We start from the raw sequence: 11,668 nt of genomic DNA on the forward strand, positions 1-11,668 counted from the left end.
AGCCCTGCGATCCGTGGAGTTGGTTGGTGGGCCCCGCCCCAGCCCCGCCCCGGCCCGGGAGCCGACACCGCCCTTTCCCAGGGCCCTTTCCTGCACCGCAGCCCAGAGCGCCCCGGCGCCCCCTCGCCCCCGCGGTGACGCGCCACCGAACCGTGGGAAGGCCCCGGGCGGTCACCGCCCCCATCGGCCGCTGGGAGGTCCGGCTCCGCTCCACCGGCGCTGCCTGGACTGGCGCGCTGGGTGGCCTTGGGCAGGTGCCCTGGGAGGCCCCACAGGGAAAGCCCAGACAGACTCCGGATCTGTCCCTAGTTTATGTGCGACAGGCTTCGCTCTGCAGTGCCTCAGCTTTGGGAGGGACAGACCTGCACCTTCCTGCTCCATGGGGTCCAGGGCAGACAGATAGGTTTGAAAGGTTACTGGGGGTGTCTGTGACCTCTTGGACAGTAATTTCTCAGCCATTCCTTCTGCAGAGAACCAAAGTAAGTGGGGGTGGGAGGCAGAGTGCGCTTCAAAGGTCTGTGATGAACTCCAAGAGGGACGGCTGCTGCCAGTCAGCTGAGAAGGCTGGTCTCAGGCAGATGCTGTTTAGAGAGAAGGAGAAGACAGGGTCTGCTAGAGCCCAGACTGGCCTTGGACTTGCGGTGTAACAGAGGATGATCGTGAACTACTGATCTTTCTGCCCACACATCCTGTACGTTACAGTGGCCAAGACCTTTGTTGTACCGACTTTTAGGAGGGAATGCAGGAAGGTAGAAGGTAGGGAAGGTACGGTGGTTGGTGGGGTGTCCCTGGGAGTCAGTTCCCAGTTCACTTAATGACAGAGCTTTCCTATCAGGCCTCAGGAAGAGAAGAAAGGAGCCCTGGGCTTCTCTTTCTGGGGGAGCCTGTCTGACAACAGACAAAGCTGTTTAGTCAGTGAGAGTTCCTGTCCCTAGAGAGGAGATTCAGCAGCCATTGTCCTAGGTCACTGCCTCAGAGAAGTCCCCCCCTTACAAACACACACACACACACACACACACACACACACACACACACACCGTGTGCAGAGGGTAGCCCTTCTTCCTGCTCACTGGGATGGGCACAGAAGAAAGCAAGCTTTTGGTGTAGAGAAATGGGTTGTCGGTCGTCAGAAGATGTCTGCAGTTTCACTCAATAGTAGCGTCTACTTGTAGACACTTCCTGAAGGGAAAGTACAGACCCCCACACAACCACCTGGCCGAGTACAGAAACCAGGCACACAGACGATAGGTAGTATAGACCCCGCCTGGCATAAACACCTCCCCAGCTGCACATACCAACTCTACTGCTCCAAATACTCTCGCCGGGGGCACACAATGAAGCCGTGGAAACCTCAACCAGTAGAGAGGTTCCCCAGTCCATGCACTCTGAGTTTCCTGGAAAGGCAGACACTCGTTCCGTGTAATTGGCTGAGACAGCAAAGGTTGGCGGGGAAGCTATCTTTATAGCAATATAGGGAAGCTATCCCCTATCAATTTATAGGGGAAGGTAAGGACTCTGTGGTAGACATGTTCACAAGAGATGTCCCAGGTCCTCAAAATCCACTGCACAATTAAATAGGGAGTATAGGGCTCAGAAAAGAGATCTAGAATTTGGAGTTATTTAAAGCTAGGGGAGTAGACCAATGGTGGAGGCGGAGCCTATTATTTACTGCTTTACTGTGGGTACTTATCACAGTACCAGGAAAGGTCCCAAGTGAAGAAATAGCAATAGTGATTATTTCCTCACCTTTGCAAATGATAGGACAGAATCAGCCCATGGCCAACAGGCAGAGGAAGAAGAGCAGGGATGTCACAAGCAGCTTGATCTCAGAGGCCAGTAACTAGGCTTTATTATCTATAATAATATTTTATTATTATAGAGTGCTGCAACCTGGCACTGAACTTAGTTCTGGGCCAGCAACACAACGGCCTTGAGCCACACACGGCTTTGAAGAACTTGAAACAGGAATGGCTTGGATTCCTGAGTGCAACACAATAGAATTTTTAAAAATTACTACTATCTATTTATCTAGTGTGTGCATGTATATATGCATGGACGCATGTGTAGTGTACCTGTGGAGAATGGAGGACAGACTGTCGAAGTTCATCGTCTCCTTCCACCGTGAAGATCCAAGGGTTTCAGCTCAGCTTGTCAGATTGGGTGGCAAGCATCTTTACCTGACGAGCCATCTCTCTAGATAAGAATTTTTTTGTGTAGTTTAAAAAAAAAAACTTATAGATTTTTTTTTTCGAGACAGGGTTTCTCTGTAGCTTTAGAGGTTGTCCTGGAACTAGCTCTGTAGACCAGGCTGGCCTCGAACTCACAGAGATTCACCTGCCTCTGCCTCCCGAGTGCTGGGATTAAAGGCGTGCACCACCACCGCCCGGCTACTTATAGATTTTTTTAAACCCAACTATTTTCTCTCACTTCCTCCTTTCCTTCCCCTCCTCATCTCCCTATTCTTTTGTCTTCTATCTTATGCCAGCCCATACTCCAGGCTGATGTTGAACTCAAGAGCCTCTTGCCTCAGTCTCCTGAGAGCCAAGATTACAGGTGTAAGCCATGCTACCTGGCTTTTGTTTCTGCCTCCACTGTGATTGCTAGAATATCTTCAGATATATGTGTAGTTCCCATGATGCTTTTATTGGCTAGTGCTAACTCAACACTGCCTGCTCAACCTTCATACTACTAACATTCAAAGCTGGCTAAGCAGTGGATGGGGCTAAAGTTTCTCTGGCTAAGACATCTCCTAGCTACTTCCTATCACACCCCAGCTATTTTTGGTAAATTCGGAGTCACTCGAGCAGGTTGCAAGCGAGTGGTGTAGCCCAGGAAGATGAGGACACTCAGAAGGCTAGGAGGACTAAGAAGGCACAGCAGGAGCCCAAAGAGGGCTGCCAGGACTTGGTTGTGACGGGTTCTCTGTGTGCCTCTGACTGGCCCGGAATTCGCTTTGTAGAGCAGGCTGGCCTCGAACTCAGAGATCCACCTGCCTCTGCCTCCCATGGGCTAGGATTAAAGAAGTGCACCACCACTGCCTGGTGGTTGTGATCCTTTAAAATCTCATCAGAGCATGTTACCTCCCGCTCAGTATCACCCACAAGCTTCTCATCGCATCTTAAACCAAACGCTGGCTGCTTTCCCTGCTGCCACAGGGGATATGTGTATAACTCATCATCTAACCCTCAGCATCTTTAAGATTGAAGAAACACAATACTAGTATTTATTCCAGAATGGTCCAGGGAGCACCAGAGGTACAGCCACTTATTAGTACTTGCCCCTATCTCCTTAGCTTCGTCCCAGCCTGTTCCTGCCTTCTCCTGCAACAACTCCAGCCTTCCTGCCTTCCTCCCCCTTGGTGCTCCATGCTTGTCTGTGAAACTGAGCCCCTGACTATGCTGATGTTTTCTTCCTGGAGTCTGGCACATGTCAGCTCTTATCAGCTCTCACTCCATCCAGGTCTTTGCTTAAGCGTCACATGCCTAGAGAGAACTCTCCTGACTGTGCCCGTAGCCACTAACCTCCCATCGGTCTAAGCCTTCTACCTCTGCGAACCCTTTCCCACAGTGGTTGTCAATATAATTTACACAATATTATATATGTCTAGTTATTTACTGTCCACATCCCATAAGAAGGTAAACTGAGTGATGACAGAAATATGCGCCTTGTGTTTACTGCTGAAGTGTACACCTGGGACATGTTTGGCAGGTGTGGTAGTTTGAATGGAATTGGCTCCCATAAGCTCATAGGGAGTGGCACAATTGGGAGGTGTGGCCTTGTGTAAGTAGGTGTGGCCTTGTTGAAGGAAGTGTGTCACTGTAGGGGCAGGCTGTGAGGTCTCTCTTGCTTAAGCTTTGCTCAGTGTCTCAGTCCACTTCCTGTTGCCTTCTGATCAAGATGTAGCCAGCACTGTGTCTGCCTGCACACTGCCATGCTCCCAGCTGTTGTGCTTCTATGATGATAATGGACTGAACCTCTGGAACTGTAAGCCACCACCTCAGTTAAATGTTCCCCTTTATGAGAGTTGCCATGGTCAGGGTGTGTCTTCACAGCCATAGAAACCGTAACTAAGACAGCAGGCAATAGGTGTGCAGTAACTATGTGCTGTCAGAACACTTGTTTGAGAAGCTTGACTGGGGCGGTACCTAAGCTGGGGGAAGAGAAGCGTGAAGTCTAACTAGGGTCTGTTGCTTTTACTTTGTTTTAAGATGGGTAGGCATTACAAACAGGCTTCATAGCCAGGCATGGTGAATGTCTATGAGCTGAGTTCCAGGCCAGCCAGGGTCGCATAGTGAGACCCTGTCTAAAACACCAAACCAAACCAACCAACCAACCAAAACAAACAAACAAAAAAGTTGACTGTGGTGGTGTATACCTGTAATCCCAGTGCTGAGGATCCCTAGGTCTTGCTGATCAGCCCGAAGTTCTGAGGATGCAGAAATAGGTGTGTCTAGGGAATGGGTGGGGAGGGGGGAGGGACCACAAGCAGCCCTGGGGCCAGCAGGAGCCACCTGTTGACTGGAGATGAAGAGATCAGCTGCAAGCAGAGGGGTAAGGGTTGGGGGGGGGTGGCGGGTGCTTGGAGTGCCGGGCAGCCTCAGGCTAAGAGGATGGAGACCGGAAAAGGATGGCTATTCTCCCCACTTCCCTTGAGATTGTGCTCTGGCCCTGAGCAAGCTGGAGATATTCAGGGATGGGCTTCAGCTCTCATGGTACTTTTCTGATCCCTAAGGTCATGCTAGGTCAGTCCCATCTTCTCTCAGACCACCAGACAGATGTGGCCCAGGCTACTAGTGGTTAGCCACCCCATGTCCATACGTGACACCAGCTTTGCAGAGACCTCAGCTGGGCTGACTACACGGCCTCTCACGCCATGGCGGGGGGATGGATAGGAGCAAGAGATGCTTTGACAGCAGCTGGTAAGTTAAGAATTGTGCAATAATTTACATCTGCCTTGGGGACTGCTTTGGAACCCCATAAAAGCAGCAATTGTGCTAGGCTTGGTTGCTGTCATCTCTCATGTCTAGCCGAGTCTGGCACATAGCGGGTGTTTGGCACATGGTGGCTAAATGTCTAGTGATAAGACAGAAGCAGGAGGGCCCCTGAAGATCTCCACCTTCTCTGTGGAGGACGCCGTGCTGTGACCACTGGGAAGACAGCACAGTTGCGCCAGGACTGTCCCTTTGCCCATAGCGCCTTAGGGCCATATGGTCCTTTGCAGTGCCTTGCTGCTTCCTTCGCATCTGAGGCCTTAGGATCCACAGAGGGGCAGGAATACCTACTGGTGCTCACAATGATGCTTCACTTTCCCCATTTATAAAGTGGGCTAATGCTGAAGCTCTTATTGCTGTAGGTGTGCGGGCATGAAATGAGGGCGACCCGGCACAGTGCCTGGTGTATGGAGGGTGCACCTTTTCTACCCATCCTCTCCCTAAGTGATTCGCTCACACCCTTGGCTTCACCTCTTATGGTCATTCCCAAATCCTGCCTCTTGTAAGGCCTGCCTGAGATGCAGGCCCATGTATCTCATTGTATAGTCTTCATATGCCAAGCAATCGTTAGGGCCTTCTGGGGCTGCCCTGACCTTCCCAGACGCTCTATGCCAAGGCCCAGATGTCAGGTTCCTAGCGGCTGCTTTTCTGCTCTGTGGTGCAGCCTGAGAATGCTATGAGCTTCCTTGTCTCACCCCATGACCCCTGCTCATCTCAGGCCCTTCCTGCCTCCCCCCCCCCTCCCTTCCTCCTGGGACCCATCAGCATTCACCCCCACCTCCACAGCTGCCACCACAGCTGGTCATTGACGGAATGTGCAGCTGCTGGGAGCCACATGTGTGGAACAGGCGGTGCACAGCTTCCCCTGGGGCCGGTGGGGATGAGAGTGGGACCATCTGTCTTTGTCTATTTGTCTGTCTATAACATACACACATGAACAAAGACACACGCTCTCCGTTCCTTTTCTGCATAATGCGGGGGATGATACTGGCTTGATTCCCTTTTCTTAGCCCTGGACTACAGAGGTCATGATGGTCATATTGTCATTGTATGTGGGGTGCTTCCTGAGAGTGACCCGCAGACCTGCTGCTGGATACTCCCCCGCTCCTCACTCCCATGCTGAAATAGCCCGAGTCCTGAAATGGCTGCTCAGAGCTGGGATGACCTTCAGAACCTCCCAGCTTTCCCAGGCCCTAAGGGACAGCCTTCCATGGAGGAAGCCAGAGGCTCCAGACACATTCCAGAGCCCCCTTGGCAGCACCCAGGGGCTCTGGACTAGACTCAGCCTGGGGCAGTGCCAGCAACATCTGCCTTGGTTCCCACACTCAGGCCCCTCTGGAATCTCACAGATTTCTCTTCCATGTGTGCCTGATGTCAGCAGGACCAGGACACTGTGGGAGGCAGGGAAGAGCTGAGCTTCCTGAAGTCTGATGGCCATGGGTGTGGGGCAGGGATAGAGGGAGACCCTGGTCCTTGCTATGCTCATACATGAGGACAGCGTGGCTCATTTTCTGGCTCTTGGACCTAACTTGGTCCCAGAAAGCTGCTCAGCTCCTCTTAGACCCAGGCCTTCTCTGTAGCAGGGGAGGAAAGTAGGTTCCCATCGATGGGCTTTCTCGTCTGGTCCTTCTTTGTTTTTCAGATAGAATTTTGCTGTGTAGCTCGGCTGGCTTCAGACTTGTTATCCTTCCTCCTCAGCATCCCTAAGAGCCGGGATTACAGGTGTTCATCAGCACAATAATTAAGTCCTACCACCGTAATTAAATCTTTTTCTTTTGAGGGGGAGTGATAGTGGTGGTGGTAGTAAAGGGAGCAGGGGCTCATGTCACCCAGGCCAGTCTTGAACTCACTGTGTAGCTGAAGATGACCTTGAATTTATTATGCTCCTGCCTTCACCTCTCAAGTAATGAGATTATAGGTGTGTGCCACTACACCTTGTTTTATGTGGGTGATACAACCCAGGGCTTTATGTATGCTAGTTAAGTATTCTATAAACTGAGCTACATCCCCAGATTCTTTCCTTCCTTCCTTCTTTCCTCCCTTTCATTTTTCATTTTATGGTGTGTGTGTGTGTGTGTGTGTGTACAAGTGTGCACATGTTTGGAGGTCAAAGAACAGCACGCAGTTGATTCTTTTCACCGCACAAGTTCCAGGGATGAGCTCAGGTCATCAGGCTTGGCAGCAGGTGCCTTTACTTATTATTCCACCTTGCTGGCCCCAAATTAAGTCATTGCTTAAAGCCCCAAAGCAGCCATTTCTGCCTTTCCCCACTAAGATTAAATCAAAGTCCCACTGTGTAAACGGAGTTAAAACAGTCCAGAACAGGAAAGTCAGTAGTAGAAACTGGGTTAGAATCCAGTCAAGGACTCTTTTTCTCTGCCTCCAATCTCCTTCTCTGATGCTTTTATATGGAGGCCCAATGGTGGTGAGATCCAAAGCCTTGGGAAGTAGCTGATATGGCTGGAATTGGAGCCTACCAGGTCCTCTGTGTTGTCAGGGAAACCACACTTCTCCTTCACTTCTTAGTGATGATGGAGGCTTTTAAGAATACACTGCCCAGTGCTGTGCTCTCCTGAGTGTAGACAGACATGGGTTAATGGCCCAGGAAGGCTATGCCACTTTAGCTCTTCTCGGAGACCAAGGCTGAGCCCAGCTGGAGGGACAAGAGATTTCCTAGAGAACCAGCTTGGAAGGATAGGTGGGAGGGAGCAGAGAGGGCCCTGAGACCATGGTGGCGTGGTGGCGTGCTGTGGAGCAGCTGCCTGGAGATTAAACCTTCGGTCTTGGAGGGAAGCAAGTAAAGACACAGGACTTTCCAAAGGGAAGTCCTTAGACAAGCTGAGCAGCCAAGAAAAGACCAAGACCAGCTGAGCCACCTGGAAGAGACAGACACCGCCCGAGCTGTCTGGAGAAAGGAGAGTCTAGCCCAGCTGCCTGGAGAGGACAGTCCCCCTGCTGTAAGCTGTGCAATGAGCTCTGGGCTCCCAGCTTTAGTGAACAGTCACCAGGCTGGGGGGCCTTTGGGGAATGTCCTGAGTCATTTCTGTGCCTGTAAATCACCCCTCATTCCTACTCCGGTAAGTACAGCTCACCCCTACTCCTGTAACTACCCCTTAACCCCTACTCCTGTAAGTACCCCCAGGAAAGCTCACTAGTTCACCGAGCTGGACTCTGGCTGGTATCTGAACTGTGTGACCTGCCACTGGTTCCCAATCTGGAGTGAGCAGATGTTCGTTCCCATCTCCCTGGGAATTGTGGGACATGACATGGGGCTCTGTCCTATGAAGGAGAAGGGAGAGGAAGGAAGAAGGAGTGTTACAAGTCTTTTTCTGTCCGGCCAGCCAGTTCCCAAATCATGACATGGAGACTTATTATTAATTATGAAAGTTCAGCCAATAGCTTAGGCTTATTTCTAACTAGCTCTTATAACTTAAATTAACCCATTTTTATTCATTAACTGTCTGCCTCGTGGCTTTATTACCTCATCTCTGTATTGCCCATCCTGCTTGCTCTTCATATCTTGGTGGCTCCCTTCTTCCCAGTGCCCTCTCTGCCCCCCAAATCCTGCCTAGCTATTGGCCGTTAAGTTTTTTAGTAAGCCAATCAGTGACACATCTTCACAGTGTACAAAAAGACTATTCCACAACAAAGGAAGCTTGCAGAGTAAGAGCCGCCGGCAATCTTTTGGTTGTGAGGTCCAGAGTAGACAGGATAATCTTAGTTCAGAAAGAGCCAAACATGGTGCCTGGGGAGATGGCTGAGGGGGTAAGTATTCTTGTGGTGTGTGTATGAAGTTCCAAGTTTCTTTTCTCTTCTTTTCTTTTCTTTTCTTTTCTTTCTTTCTTTCTTTCTTTCTTTCTTTCTTTCTTTCTTTCTTTATTTTGTTGTTGTTGTTTTGTTTTTGTTTTTGTTTTTTCAAGACAGGGTTTCTCTGTGTAGCTTTGAAGCCTGTCCTGGAACTCGCTCTGTAGACCAGGCCGGTCCCAAACTCACAGAGATCTGTCTGCCTCTGCCTCCTGATTATTGGGATTAAAGGCGTGTGCCACCACTGCCCAGCTCACACAGTTGTTTTTAAAAGAAAAAAACTAGAAAGAAATGCCCGGTATTTGTACCCCACCATGCCCAGTCATTCCCGCAGTATTGAAGGAGAAAGAATCCGAAAAAGAATCCAGCTGCCCCTGGAAGCTGCGGGCTGAAGGTGTGACCCCTGCAGTCTGTGAACAGTGACATTTCTGAAGCAGGTGTCCTGAAAGGGAGACCCCAGGGGCGTGCCCTCCTGGCCGCTGTGGGGGTGGGCTTTACAAGGTCAGCCAGCAGGCTGGTGACAAGTTCACACCCCTGACTACACTATCTGTCGGAGGCGCTTTGTAGCACACAGTGGAACTTCCAAGACTTCCAAATGAAGATTCAGACAGCTGTAGTCTGCCTGTTGGGCTCTCCCCGCCCCCGATTGCTGTGGTGACAGTCAGCAGTAGATAATATTAGGATGTGTGGCCAGGGGAGGAAATTAGCTCATGAGGGTCTGCCCTCATGAATGCAGTCAGTGTCTGTGGGGAAGAGACCGGGGCAGCCTTTGTCCCTTCTACCACACAGTGAGGTGGCCATCTATGAGACAGAAACTCCATTGGCCAGATGCCTGATCTTCAATTTCAGCCTCCAGGGTTTTGAGAAAGGTGGTTTTCTTTCCATTGTTTGTTCAATCGTTTGTTTGTTTTTGAGATGGGGGTCTCTCTGTTTAGTCCAGGCCATCTTGGAACTTGCGAGTAGACAGGCTGTCCTTAAACTCACAGAGATCATCCTGCTTCTGCCTCCCAAGTGCTGGAATTAAAGACGTGCACTGCCATGTCTCGCCTGGGAATTCAGTTTCCATTGTCTCTAAGCTCCAAGTTTCTGGGAGTTTGGTAGAGCAGCTGGAAGAGCCCAACACATGTCATTTCACGGGGGATGGCTCTAAATCTGCAGTGACAGTTTGGTGTTCAGTTTCCTTTCTATACCCGACAAATGTTTTCCTTTTCTCAGCAAGATGTAAATAAAAATCTTCACTTGTATTTCCAACTCAGGAAAAAAAAAACAAGAAAAAATAGCAGGGTGAAGGCAACCAATATTTTTGCCTCCATACAGAGGGACCTGCTTCTCTCCAAAGTCCCCATAGGAAACCACTTTACGTACTTCTGCTCAGAGTCACTCAAATGAAGAGGCCGGTCCACTCCTGAGGCTTGGAGGCACATAGTTCAAACTAACTTAATGACGGCTCAACATTTCTCTAGGTTTTAGAAATTATTTTTGAAGCCAAGTATAGTGACCCACACCTTTAATCCCAGAAGGCAGAGGCAAGTGGAATTCAAGACCAGCTTGCTCTGTGTAGGTGGTTTCAGGCCAGCCAGGGCTATGTAGCAAGAATCTGTCTTGAAAGAAAGAAATGGGGGAGGGAGAGGGAGGGAGGAAGGAAGGAAGGAAGGAAGGAAGGAAGGAAGGAAGGAAGGAAGGAAGGAAAGAAGGAAAGAAGGAAAGAAGGAAAGAAATGAAGGAAAGAAGGAATGAAGAAAGGAAATAACGAAAGAAGGAAGGAAGGAAGAAACCTGTTCTTTGTTGTTTATTTTCTGGGAAAGCCTTCAGATGTACCCCAGGCTGATGTCAAATTTTGAAACTCCCTTTCTCAGCCTCTCCAGTTCAGGGAGTAAGGGCGTTCTCCACCACATGTGCAATTCTTGAGTTTTATCTTTTAACATATTATAAGGAACTAGAGAGATGGCTTTTCTAGAGGACCCCAGTTCAATTCCCAGTAACCACATAGTGGCTCACACTGTAACTCCAATCCCAGGAGATTCAGTGCTCGCTTCTGTCCTCTTTGGGCACTGCACGCAAGTGGTGCACAGACACACATGCAGGCAAAACACCCATGCACACGAAACAAAACAAAATAATAAATAAACACATGTTCTCAAGACCCAGGTGTGGCAGCACAGCTTGACCTATGATCTACACAGAAAGTTCCAGGTCAGCCCATGATCTATAGTCAGACCTTGTCTCAAAAACAACAAAACAAAACAACTAACAAAAATGCGGTTGTTTGTTTATTCTGTTTTTAGAAGCATGTAAGCGCGTCAGGACAGTGTAGCTCTTAAGAGACACCTGCGGTCGATTGATAAGTTGGTTTTGTGTATGTGTTTTGTTTGGTCTGAAGGGTCTGCTTCCCTTCCTTTTTCTTCCCTCTCCCCCTACCTTCCTCTTCCCCTTCTGCCCTCTTTTCTTTGAGATGGGGACTCTCCGTGTAACTTAGGCTGGTTTGAAATCCTGGTTCTTCCTGCTGCAGCCTCGAAGTACCAGGACTACAGGAGTACAGCACCACTCTGGATCCAGGTGACAAGCTGACATCCAGCCTTACCGATGGTTGTGAGTCACCAGGTGAGTGCTAGGACCTGAACCTGGGTCCTCTGCAAGAACAGCGAGTGCTCTTAACCACAGAACCATCTGTCCAGCCCTAAATATATCTTTTTTTTCAATACAGGGTTTCTCTGTATCTTTGAAGCCTGTCTTAGAACTAGCTCTGTAGACCAGGCTTGTTCTCTTTGGGCACTGCATGCAAGTGGTGCACAGACACACATGCAGGCAAAACACCCATGCACACGAAACAAAACAAAATAATAAATAAACACATGTTCTCAAGACCCAGGTGT

This window comes from Microtus ochrogaster, chromosome 10 (genome assembly GCF_000317375.1).
Source record: "Microtus ochrogaster isolate Prairie Vole_2 chromosome 10, MicOch1.0, whole genome shotgun sequence".
In the NCBI taxonomy this organism is placed as follows: domain Eukaryota; kingdom Metazoa; phylum Chordata; class Mammalia; order Rodentia; family Cricetidae; genus Microtus; species Microtus ochrogaster.